Consider the following 13,561-nt stretch of genomic DNA (forward strand, 5'->3'; position numbering starts at 1 on the left):
GCTGGTCCTCCCAGCAACTGCTTGCAGACAGCTCATTGGGTTCCACTGGCTTTTCGTAGCCATAGCAACAACCAACAGACAGACTTAGCAAGCACGGCTGATCACGTGCGGCGCCCCGACACAGCTTGCTAATTTCTTTTCATCGAACTCATCATTTTGGGAGGAGGGTAGCTTCTGTGATCATTCTCAATATTTCACCCATGGTACAAGTGCTTTTGAGTTTTCAGCTTTCAGGAGGAACTTCTGTTATCGGAGTCATGTGAAATTGAGCCAGGAAAGCCCTTCTCAATACATAGATTTGTGTCTATCCAGGTTAATAACATGCAAATCACCGTAGCAACAGTAATTGAAACCATTGTCAAAACGGGGTCTACCTTCCTCATAGCCTCAAGGAGACTGGCAAATATGGGCAGTTATATCAGTACTTTCTGTTTTTCAATGATAATCTTGTAGCCCCTCAGCTGAAACAGAGCCCTTTGACTCATTATATGTGGCCAAAATAACCAAACCAGTTAGGATATTTTAATGAGGTGTTACTTATGGATTCCATGTATTTAATTACTTTAATACACTTTTCCGTACTACAAACTTTAAAATAAAATTCTAAAAATTCCTATTGTCTCCTCCTGTGGAAGATGACTCTTTAACTGACTTATAATTTATTTGTAGTATTAAAATACTTTAGAAAATCAAAACCAAATTAAGACTCTTTTGCTTTAAAACTACCTTTGAAGCAGGAATAATTTTACTTCCTCAGTTAGATGGCTCTCATCCCACACTTCCTTAAAATTTCACCTCTTCCCAGGAAGTTCCCGTAATACACACCATTAACCATTTATACTTTCTGCAAAATCCCCACCCTTCAATACTGTCACCAGTCATATTCTATTTGACATACTTTCAAGACACCATCCTGTTTCTTTTTGTTTGTAACACTTTGATTGGAATAGTTGTATCGATACTTTGCACTTATAAGCACAGATACTTCCTTCATTTGCTGGTAGTCATGGGTTTACTGTTTTGTAAGTATTGTGTCCGCCCCCCCCCCCAACTTTAGGACTCCTGCTTCAGTAGTAATTGCCAACTTTACTGTGCATAAGAATCATGTGCATGCAGATTTGGGGGTCCCATTTTCATTGTCTCCGAGCATATTCACATTCGGTCGGTTTGAGCCTGCTCAAGTTATCACATCTGCTGAAGAAAAGTCGGTGGGTTGTTCCTACTTCACATTGTTTTCAGCCTGCTCTGATCTGAGTTACTCTCCCTTAAGTCGTTTTGAATTTTCTACTCCTGAACTTGCCCCTGCCTTCCACTTCAGCCTCAGGTTCTGTTCTTCCCCACGTTTCAGCAGTTTTGAATGACATCCCATTTCTTGCTTTCTGGCCTGCAGATGTTCCAAAAGCTTCTCTATCAAGTCCATCCCCCAGCATCTTCTGCCTGCATCCCAGTCTGCTTCCTACTGTATCTTTCCAACCCTTGCTCAAATAGACCCTCTCCCTAAAGACAGTCCTGGGTGGATTTGCAGTGGTCTTCTCTGTGCCCCCACTGTACCTGGAATCTGCCTCTACTGTTACATCCTTGTCATGTGCTCTAGATTATTAGCAGTTTTCCTTTCTTGTCTGACTCTTCTACTGCTCCATCAACACTCTGAGGTCAACCTGGTCCATGTCTTATTCATCATACTTCAGTCAGTTCAGTTCAGTCACTCAGTCATGTCCAACTCTTTGCAACTCCATGGACTGCAGCACACCAGGCCTCCATGTCCATCACCAACTCCCGGAGTTCACTCAAACTCATGTCCATAGAGTCCATGATGCCATCCAACCATCTCATCCTCTGTCGTCCCCTTCTCTTCCTGCCTTCAATCTTTCCCAGCATCAGGGTCTTTTCAAATGAGTCAGCTCTTCGCATGAGGTGGCCAAAGTATTGGAGTTTCAGCTTCAACATCAGTCCTTCCAATGAACATTCAGGACTGATCTCCTTTAGAATGGACTGGTTGGATCTCTTTGCAGTCCAAGGGACTCTCAAAAGTCTTTTCCAACACCGCAGTTTAAAAGCATCAGTTCTTCGGTGCTCAGCTTTCTTTATAGTCCAACTCTCACATCCATACATGACTACTGGAAAAACCATAGTTTTGACTAGATGGACCTTTGTTGACAAAGTAATGTCTCTGCTTTTTAATATGCTGTCTAGGCTGGTCATAACTTTCCTTCCAAGAAGTAAGCGTCTTAATTTCATGGCTGCAATCACCATCTACAGTGATTTTGGAGCCCCCAAAAATAATGTCTGCCACTGTTTCCATTATTTCCCCATCTATTTGCCATGAAGTGATGGAACCTGAAGCCATGATCTTCGTTTTCTGAATGTTGAGCTTTAAGCCAAATTTTTCACTCTCCTCTTTCACTTTCATCAAGAGGCTATTTAGTTCTTTTTCACTTTCTGCCATAAGGGTGGTGTCATCTGCATATCTGAGGTTATTGATATTTCTCCCTGCAATCTTGAATCCAGTTTGTGCTTCATCCAGCCCAGCATTTCTCATGATGTACTCTGCATATAAGTTAAATAAGCAGGGTGACCGTATACAGCCTTGACGTACTCCTTTTCCTGTTTGGAACCAGTCTGTTGTTCCATGTCCAGTTCTAACTGTTGCTTCCTGACCTGCTTATAGGTTTCTCAAGAGGCAGGTCAGGTGGTCGGGTATTCCCATCTCTTTCAGAATTTTCCACAGTTTGTTTTCCTTTCCTGTCTAACTCTTCTACTGCTCCTTCAACACCCTGAGGCCAACCTGGTCCACGTCTTGTTTCTCATACTTAGAATATTCTAATTTTTCAATATACTTTTAGTGACAACATAATATACTTTTAGTGAACAGATGTTGAAAGACTGGCTTGTGTAAAGTCTGGGTTTTAATTCATCTTTTCAATTCCAGGCATTACTGACTTACTATGACAAAAAAATTTAAGTGATTTTGATTAAATGTTGGCATTAAAAAAAAATTATCAAGAAACATCCTGAATTCATCTGGTATTTTAGGGTGGATTCTCACTACTTGTTCAAGAATGTCTTTATTCTACCTTCACATGTGATTGATTGTTTAGCTAAGTTTAAGCATCTTTGACGTCATTTTCCTTTTAAATTATCAAGGTCTTCTTTTGTCTTGTCTTCTTGCCCCAATACACCCCCACTGTACTCCACTGAAGAAGAGAGCTAGAGAATACCCGAAGCTGCACAGGATTAGGAGCTGGGAAGCTAGCAGGAACAGAGATGGATCATTTTGCTCCCATGGTGTCCCTCACGGCCCCTCTGTTGGTTGTTATAAATCACTCCGTGCAGCGGGGGATGGGGAGGTGGGTGGTGGGGTGCTGTGTTCTTTGCAGAATCAGGCTTCACCACCTGCCCCAAGCCTCTCCTCTCATTGCTCTGACTGCCGGACACATCACTCTGGCCCTCTGGCTCTGCTCTGCCTCATCTGACTTTTATTCTCCCTTCTAACTTGCTCATTGCTAAATACAGAGTCCCAAGAAACAAATAGGATTTTCCCAGCTCATCTTTCTGAGCCAGATGAGATACATCATAAGTTGCTAGTAACTGTATACCTGGCCTGCCCTAAATCAGATTCCAATGCCAGCTAGAGTAGGGACCCTTGGCATCAGATGGCTTTCAAAATGTTGCCAATATAATAGGTACAGAGCTGTCACTTATTATTGTCTTAATTAGCATTTCTTTAGTTACTTATGAAATCGAACTTCTCTTCATGTTCAGTGGTCTTTTGAGTCACCTCTTCCATTCATTTCCTGTTCATAGCTCTTGCCTGTTTTCTCTAGTGAGATTTGTTGTCTTAGTGTAGAATTTTAAACAAAATGTCCGTGAAAAGTATTTTTTAAATTTATATATTTAAACATTATAATTTGGAGAAGGAAATGACAACCCACTCCAGTGTTCTTGCCTGGAGAATCCCAGGGACTGTGGAGCCTGGTGGGCTGCCATCTATGGGGTCGCACAGAGTCAGACATGACTGAAGTGACTTAGCAGCAGCAGCAGCAAACATTATAATTAAATTTGGTACCTAATTAACAGCTAATAAGTTATCCTATATAAAGGGAAACCAGTAATTTACTGCCAATTGTTTTGGTTTTTATTATGAAGAATGTGGGTAAAAATCCACATTTCTAATTTTGAAATTTTTTTCAGTATAAGTGTATATACTGTCACACTACAATATGAAGAATGGTTTTCTAAAACAAAATCTAATGTCATATAAATCACATTCCCCTTTTAAAATGTTGTCAGCAAAAGTGCCTTTCAAGATTACTATTACTTTTATCTCTAAAATGGCAAGTATCATTAAAGAAAAAGAAATGGTGAGGAACTGTTGTCCGCAATGAACATATATTGCTTGTAAAATTAGAAAGAAAACAATAAGTGTCTTTAAAAATGAAAATAAAAGGTCTGAAGAGCTGATGCAGATAAAAGGAAACTTAGGAGACAGACTGAAAGCCACGTGTGATCCTGGACTGGGCACTAGATCAGGAAAAAAGATTCCATAAAGTCTACTCTGGAGACAATTCATCCATTTGAATATGGACTCTGTGATATTTAATAGTGTTGTTCCCATTCTGTATTATAGTGTGTTTTTAAAAATATATGTCTTTGTTCTTAGGAAACATATGTTGAAGTACTTAGGGTAAAGGGCCATGGACTCTACAACGTACTTTCAAATGGTTCAGCAAAAAGAATAATAATGCATAATAGTTAATATATTTGTCTTTTTTTATAATGTATCCGTCTTATGTGTGCATGTTCATGGTACAATTTACCACTTATAAGAATAGATAGGGACATATGTATACATATGGCTGATTAACATTGTTGTATGGCAGAAACCAACATTACATTGTAAAGCAATTATTCTCCAATTAAAAATAAAAATTGGGACTTCCCTTTCCAGTGGCTAAGACTCTGAGCTCCCAGTGCAGGGGGCCCAGGTTCGAACCCTGGTCGAGGAACTAGATCCTACATGCTGCAACTAAGACCCAGCACAGCCAAATAAAAAAGTAAATATTAAAAATAAAAACTAAAGAAAATAGATGGCGACTAGATTTATGTAAACCTATGTACATGTCTATCCATCCATCTGTCGAAGGCTAACACAGACGTGGCAAAATACTAACACCTAGTGAATCTTAGGTGAAGGGTATTCCAGTTTATTTTATTATTATTTGTACTTTTCTGTAAGTTTGAAGTTATTTGTTTTTAAGATAAAAAGTTTTAAAAAATGAAATAAAACAAGTGTTTAGAACAAAAACAGATTTAAGGTAAGATTACTTGATGAGAGACAAAGTTAAAACTAAAGTTATTAAGTTCTAGACTAAGATGATAATGATTAGCGTTATGAAGAGGCACTTTGGTAGAGAGTACTAGAAACATTCTGTACTTTCAGAGAAGTTTGTTGTGTCTCTACATTTACTGCTTTCCTCTACCCTGATAGTAAGACACATATCCCTTGTTTCCCATATAGAAATCCTTCTTAATCTGGTTCCTTCACTGCTGTAAAAATTCAGCAAGATCACTGCTGATTGAAGCAGTATTTTGCAGTCACACCAAGCCCCCCAGCCTCTGCAGCTGGGTGACAGTCTTCCAAGGGACCCCATCCCTGTTGTAACAAAGAAGCTCTTTGTACAACTAAGAGAACAGAACTTGAGCATGGTTTGTTTAATGGGATAGTACAGACTGTTATAAAGCTTAGACTGAATTTTCTAATTCCTAGCAACACAGAGAATATGCCAAAGAATCTTACTAAATCTTGCATAATTAGATATGTTAGCAATAACATGAAAAAATGTGCTTTTAAGTGGGACCAAGATGGGAAGTGTGACAATTACCCTGGATGGAATTAGAAAGAGGCTTGGGGTACCTCTGTTAAGCAAATGGGATTTATTTCTAAACTTCCATCCTCCAAGAAATATATGCTGGGAAGCCAACTGACTCACAGGCTATTAATCAATGCCTTCATACCCTCTGAGGAAGTCTAAGCTTGATAAGGATCCAGAATGACCTTGATAAATCAGAGGTACCTGAAACCAAAACAAACCCAGCAGAGTGAAGGCTTTATAGACATCCACTTACTGACTGAATTACGAATGAGAAAATGATTACAGAAGAACAAAACCTTACTAGAGGGCAAATGATAAGAATATAAATATCAGCTACGTAAAAATGTTTTTAAAAACTGAATATAAAGTGAAATCTGTTAACACAAAAATACCGTATGTGTACCACAGAAGTAAATTCATTGGTAGTTCTGAGAACCCACTAGAAATTCTGTATCCCCTCTGGATGAAGAGGAAAGAGGAAACTGTAACAGAAGGTACAGAAAGAAGATTTGGCCAGGCTTAAATACAGAGAACATGGTCTTGACTGGCTAATAATAACAACGTTGTTTGAAGCATTTCAGGTTTCTCAAGCTCTGGGCTTGCAGATACCTTTAACTGTAGGTGCTTTCAAGTGTGACTTTATCTGAAAATGTCCATTAATATGCGTCAGTACCAGGTGGGGGGAAGAAATAGTGTTAGCCAATAGCAAAAGGAAAAACCTAATCTACAATGAACTTTCCACACCCACCAGCCCCTCAGCCCTGGTAACCCCCACTCCAAGCAAATATATCTTGCTTGCTCCCCCTTCCTGCCTTTCCTCACCCGCAAAGAAAAGCACCCTTGGCTTTTATTAATATTAAGCCCACAGGGTGAGAGATTCGTCCAGCCCTGTATAGCAAAGGCTGCGCTTGCTCCCAAGGAATTTGACTGTTTGTACTTCATAACGATAAGCTTGAAAAGCTACCTAGAAAGAGGTGGCTGGTGGCTTTTGCTCTCCTACAAGGGGCCAGGCTTTGTTCTCTGAGAGACACTCTGACCAGATGAACAGAGTGTCTCTCGAGGGAGCTTTTCCACCTCCCGTTGTTTCCTTGTGGAGACAGCGGCTCCTGGGTACCTACGGGCTACGTGGCACAGCGCCCGACCCCACAGCAAACCATGGGCTCAGGCGTCACCACATTATTGAATTAGTAACGAAGCCCCATCAGCCTGGGCAAACAACTCCCGGAGAGAAGCACTCTAAAACAAATGCCGCTGGTTTCACCTGAGCCACCGAAACAAATCATGAGGCATGAGGTGAAACTTGGCAGGCTCTGCGAGCTCTGAAGAGGCAGTTGCCAAAGCCCTCAGCCACCAAACACACAAATCTCAGAGGAATGCAAATTAGCAGGGGTCGCCCTTTGCCCTTTAGACGTTTTTTTCTGATGTAACTGTTCAGTAAGATTTATTCATCAAAGTGAACAAATAATGAGGTCTGAGTAATACATGATTTAGTACATATTTTAGGATCCAAGTGTTTGATACCAAATGAGAAAATGTTGAAAACAAACTAAAAACCATAGGGACAAAATGTACTAGACTTAGTAGATGCACAGTTGAAAGCCTCCCAGGGACGGCATACACAGCTAGAAGAAATGAACAACCTGTGTGCCCGTGCAGGGGCTTCCTGGGTGGCTCAGTGATAAAGAATCCACCTGCAATCCAGGAGACACGTGTTCTATCCCTGGGCTGGGAAGATTCCCTGGAGGAGGGCATGGCAACCCACTCCAGTACTCTTGCCTGGAGAATCCCATGGACAGAGGAGCCTGGTGGGCTGCAGTCCATGGAGTTACAAAGAGTTGGACATGACTGAAGTGGCTTAGCAAGCATGCACGCAGAATGCTGGGTGGGAGCTCCATCCAGCTTTTTTCAGGGTAGAATTGTAATCCAGAATCATAATTATTCTACCAAATCTACCCAGAGCAGAATTCATTTCTCATGCTGTCTAAAGTCCTAATTGCCAGATAGTTCCCTTGAAATGATAGTTGGGTAGAATGTTCACCTTTTAGGCCTTTTCTACATCAAAGGAAGACGATTAACTCTGTAAACAGTCCTTGTGGATTTAAATTAGCACAAAATATCATTTCATATCAACTTTACCAGAGGAGGGAGAAAGAGTTGATACCTAAACTATATTTTGAAAGATACGGAGGCCTTGAGGAGGGGAAAAAAAAAAAAATCTATAAACCAAGGGAATGACATGAGCCAAGCATAAGATACATGAGGGACCTTGGTGGATTTTCTTTCATAAATTGGGTGATGTGACTGTATCCCCTGAGTGTCTCATAGGACTTTGATGAGGATCAAATAAGATAATATGACTCAGCTCAGGGTAGCCCTTTCAGGAAAGAGTCACATTTTCCTTCAAGGCCCTGGGGCACCCCAGTTCCTACGGGATTATAAACTTCATCAGAACAGGAATCGTGCCTGTTTCATCATCACCCTGTTTCGGTTGCTTAGCATAGCACCTGGCACCCTGAAACAGACATGATGGCTGAACGAATGAACGGGCTGGGGAAGTCCTGGGTTAATTGTATCTTCCTTCATGGCCGCCCCTCTATGCAACGCAACAAACCTCCCTCTAACCTGTACTACCTGCCAAGAACCTCATCCGGTGTCAGGTTACTAAATTACAGCTCTCCTTCTGAGAGGAAAATTCAAGTGACTCAAGTAGTTACATTACAATGGGACTTGCTCTTAGGTACAATTATGCCCAGGGAGCCAGAGAAAAATGACTACGGGCTGTACTCGACCTGGGCTAAGAGCACTAGGAGGGGGTGTTTCATTCTGGGAACTGGGGGACAGGGCAGCCAGCAGAGCCCATGTGACAGCTCAGGGACAGGAAAGCAAGTGTGAAGTTTGTAGGACCTCAGTTGAGTGTGGCAGAAACACGGGCCGGGGCAGGCATGAGAGGAGATGAGACTGAAAAGGCAGGCATGGGGCAGTTTGTGAAATACCTTGTTCTACTTGTTAAGGACTTTGGACTTTCAGGAAATGGGAAGCCATAACAGGGTCTTTAAAAGACCAAAGATGTGACCATATTTGTACTTTAGGAAGATAACTCTGGGACACATTTACTGAGGCAATACATTTAGTGGAGCAACTCCTTGAGCTGGGTGTTTTCATGGCTTTTTATTATCAGACCTTTACTGAACATCTTCTTTATGTGAGGTATTAGATCAGGTGCCAAAGACTTGCCAGCAAAATGAAGGACTCATACATCATAAGACATATCCTTATTTTACATTCCTCTAAAGAGAAAAAAAAAAGCTTGCCAATAAACTGGTGACACAATATGCCATTTTATGTTTGAATACTATTTGCTGGAAGAGTTCTTTTAAATGGATGTGGAGTCAATCTCATCATCTCTCTCTCTGGGCACACAAAAGAGAAAGAAAGAAAAAGTAGTTAAGATATTCCTAAAATTCCTCACGTTCAGTGTTCAACTCCTTGAGTGACATTTAGATGCCCTCCTTCCCCATGACACACACAGAATTGTCACCTGTTTAGTGGTAATTTTAAAAACTTGGTCTTTAACCTTGAGCCTTGCAGGTCCCCACTCGCCCTCTGCCAGGAGCTGGGCTAGGAGAGTCGGTTTAGGAGTGCTGGCTGAGCCCCGCCAGGGAGCCCCTTCTCACCCCCACTGCAGGCTCACCACCTTGCCTCTCTGCCGAGGTAGTTTTCCTTTCTTTTGTGTGTGTTTCTATGTTCTTGGTCCCCAACCCCTCCTGCCACCTTTGTGGGTCAAGACCAGGTCCCAACCCCAGTCAGAAAACAACACCGTGTACAGTGGCATGCCTTGACCAGTCACTAATTTTCACTGTGGTGAAATTGATTGGATTTAGAACGAAACAAATGGTTTTACATTAAAAAAAAAAAGAAGAAGAAGAAAAAAAAGCTTGGCCAAAAAAACCAAAAAACAAAACTTGGCCAGTTTTAGAATCACTTAGAAACGTGATAAAGACAGAGCCCTAAGTCATGCATCATTCTGAAAAGCCTGGGCTTCCATGTTCTTTGCTGTTATTCCAAGAGATTCTAGGACACCTGACGTTTGCAAATCACTGCTCTATGCCACCAGGAGGGCTGTCGGCATAGGAGCACTGCTTGAAGTGGGTGTGCCTCTTGTGTGTTCAGAACACTCCCCGATGTTCGGTGAGTGTCGATGTCCGCACACGTGGCGAGAGTGTCAAGGCTGCTGCGTCCTGGCTGAGGAGCATATGGTTTTCTGAAATGTTTCAATGGCAGAAAGCGTGCATCTTAGAATTATTGAAAGACAGTTATTTTTTTTTAGAAATAGAATGGGAACTTTACAAAGTAGGCAGGGAATTCATTAAAGATAATGATTACTTGAATTCTGTCATAGGGAAGTGATTAAATCGATTATGGTTCTTCTACACCTAGGGCTTTCCAGGTGGCTCAGTGTTAAAGAATCCACCTGCCAATGGAGACGCAGGTTTGATCTCCCCAGGGGGCTTGGGGAGATCCTCTGGGATGGGGAATGGCAACCCACTCCAGTATTCTTGCCTGGAAAATTCCATGGACAGAGGAGCCTGGTGGGCTACTGTCCATGGGGTCGTAAAAGAGCTGGACATGACTGAGTGACTGAGCACTGTACTCTTTTACACCACAGGATATGTTTAGTATTTAACAGTAATTATGTAGTGTGATATCTACAGAATGTGTTCTATGAGAGGCTATTCAAAAAGGGCACCACAGGCCAAAAACAGTGTGGGAAACCCTGTGAACTGTGTCTCTTTGGTAGTTTCATGGTGTACTTGAGCATTTTGAAAGGCATGAAAGAGGAATCAAGATTCTGTTTGACTTTTAATATAGAATTGTCCTATTTATAGCACAGAAGAGGTTCATATTATATTTAAATAAATAGCAACAGCAATAAATCCATAAAAATATGCAGTAGCACAATTTCATTTTTGTAAGTAAAATTTGGAATATATTTTCATGGAAGAAATATAAGATTTATACTAAACATTACCCATATTTAATAATGAATGATTGGATTATATATAAATTTTCTTTATTTGTGTTGAATTGTATACTCTTCAATAAATGGACATATTTTCTGTAAGAAAACAGTTATTAAAATAGTAATAATGAACTGACCATATGAAAACATCAAAGAAAAATTTTGAGTTTTACTGATCTGTTCTCCATGGGAAGCTTTGATGAATATAATTTCAATGAGAAGGTAGAAACCTGTTTTATGAGACTTTTTCAATTCACATCAGACTGGTAGGGGAGTATTAGTAATAAATTATAGTAAAAGGAGAGAGGAACAGAATAAATGTAATTGGGTATGGTTCTTATCTGTCTTTTTCAAGGTCATATATTTATGGAATTGAGATTTTGAAACAAATAAGTCAGACTTTGTCTACGGTTTGGTATAAAGACCAAGTAGAGAATTCAGTGTATTGCATCTCAAAATTTTGTTCAGCTGTTGAAGAGAAATATCCTGAAATGAACAGTCTACAGCTTATGCTGCTGCTGTGTGTGCTCAGTCATGACTGAGCGATTGAGCATGCAGCACATACCTGTTTGGGGAACACAATTCAACCCGTAACAGTTATGGTGTTGTAATGATCATTTCTTTGGAGCAAAAAGTTGTAGCTCTCAATCCAGAGTTGGGGCTGCAAAGAACTGAAACATGGATAATATCAAACAGGATGTTTATTTAGATGCCTTTTTTCCCTGCACTGAATTGCCTAGAAGATTCTTCTACCAGATATAGACTGAATCTACCATGATAAAATTGAAGCAGCAACAACAGAAAGGGATATAATTGGTATGTTGAAGAGATCCTACCAAATCTCTTCCAGACTGAATGCTTTTTTCCAGAAGAATTTTCCAAAGCAAAATTCTCCAAGCCCACATATTCTCACTTCAAAATGTGTCCTCCTCCCATGCGGCTGTGGACAGTCTGATGCTCATGTGTGGATTCTGAGATCCGCCTGTAGGCTTCCATATTCTCTTTAGCCATCAGTTTCTGAGAAAACATGTATGATTTCATTGCATCTTCAAAGGCAAGCGTTGCTTGTGAATCCAGACTCTCTCAGACTTTACCTCATTGTCTGGTTATAGGTCAAGTATGGCAGCATCGGACACCAGTCATCTAAAGCAGTTATTGCGCCTTTCAAATGTACCTAAAATCTCAGAGAATTATTAGGCACATGGAGAACATCTTTTTGTTGTTCATTTTGTCCAGTGGGTGTGTTTTTTCACTGTGTGGAAAATCATTTGCAATTTCAGAGCATAGTGTAATAGTCCCATTGCTGTGTCAATGTAATTTATTGAGCAGATTACCATGTGCCAGGCACTATGCTACAAGTTTTATAAATATTAAATCAGTTCCTCATAGAGACCTGCCAAGTAGGAATTATTTTTATGTGAGAGATGAGAAATTAGGCTTCAAAAATCATGATGTCCAAAGTCAGAGAATTACATGATATTTTTGCCATATGAAATTTCTTATTGAAACGCTTTATAAATTAATTTTCTGTAAATGTAGAGACTCCTGTGGTTTGTTTGGATCAGATTACTGGAAGTCAGCTATAAAGAAATGGTGATGTTTTCAGCGATTTTTTTTTTGGCCATTTATCTAGGATAAATCATTTTGATTGTTCTCATTATAGTTTCTGCATCATAAAATATAAAGTATTATATTTTTCAATGCTTTAAGGCACTGCACATAGGACTGTGGTGAGGGAGAAAGGGTTATTAGACTTTAAATGCTAAGTTATTTGACTAGCAACAGTTATGACTTTAATATCAAACTACAGAGTTTCTCCTGACATGAATGAAACAATTTCTGCTTCCAGCTGTTCTATACACAGGATCTAAGTCCACTGTGAAGAAAGAGGAATAATGGTTTTGATTTTCTCTCAGCTGCAGTGACTTCACTTGCTTAAGATTTATTCTCTCTGCTATAGAACATCTTCCTCTAAAACTCCTACAAAGTGAAATAACTTAGGTCACCACAGGGAGTCTTTCTGCAGTTAATGAAACAAGCTAGCCTGAAAGCATTTCAAGTCCATGGCTTAAGAAGCCAAACAAGAACTTAATTCAAGCAGAATCAAAGTAGGGGAGCAACATTTTAGTCAGCAATATTTAAGTCAGTGACACCTCATCAAATGTGGACTCAAATTCCTGTAAATTCTTTCACCACATTCATGCATGTACAATGGGTTTCCCTGGTGGCTCAGAGGGTAAAGAATCTGCCTGCAATGCAGGAGACCTGGATTCCATCCCTGGGTTGGGAAGATCCCCTGGAAAAGGAAATGGCAACCCTCTCCAGAATTCTTGTCTGCAGAATTTCATGCATTCTCCATGTGGTGCTAGAGGACTCTTGAGAGTCCCTTGAACAGCAAGGAGATCAAGCCAGTCAATCCTAAAGAAATAATCCCTGAATATTCATTAGAAGGACTGATGCTGAAGCTGAAGCTCCAATCAGAAAAGACTGATGCTGGGAAAGATTGAGGGCAGGATGAAAAGGGCATGACAGAGATGAGATGGTTGGATAGCATCACCAACTCAATGAATATGAGTTTGAGCAAACTCTGGGAGATAGTGAAGGACAGGGAGGCCTGGCGTGATGCAGTCCATGGGGTCGCAAAGAGTCATACCCAACTTAGCGACTA

General features: G+C 40.5%; 1 protein-coding gene across 2 annotated transcripts in view; it reads left to right on the plus strand.

Moving 5' to 3' along the window:
- TLR3 (toll like receptor 3) overlaps window positions 1–13,561 on the plus strand; it is a 189,350-nt gene that overhangs the window by 2,934 nt on the left and 172,855 nt on the right. The window lies entirely within an intron of this gene.

Source organism: Bos grunniens, chromosome 27 (assembly GCF_055505025.1).
Source record: "Bos grunniens cultivar Pamir isolate PY7600 chromosome 27, Bosgru_T2T1.0, whole genome shotgun sequence".
NCBI classification, from domain to species: Eukaryota; Metazoa; Chordata; class Mammalia; order Artiodactyla; family Bovidae; genus Bos; species Bos grunniens.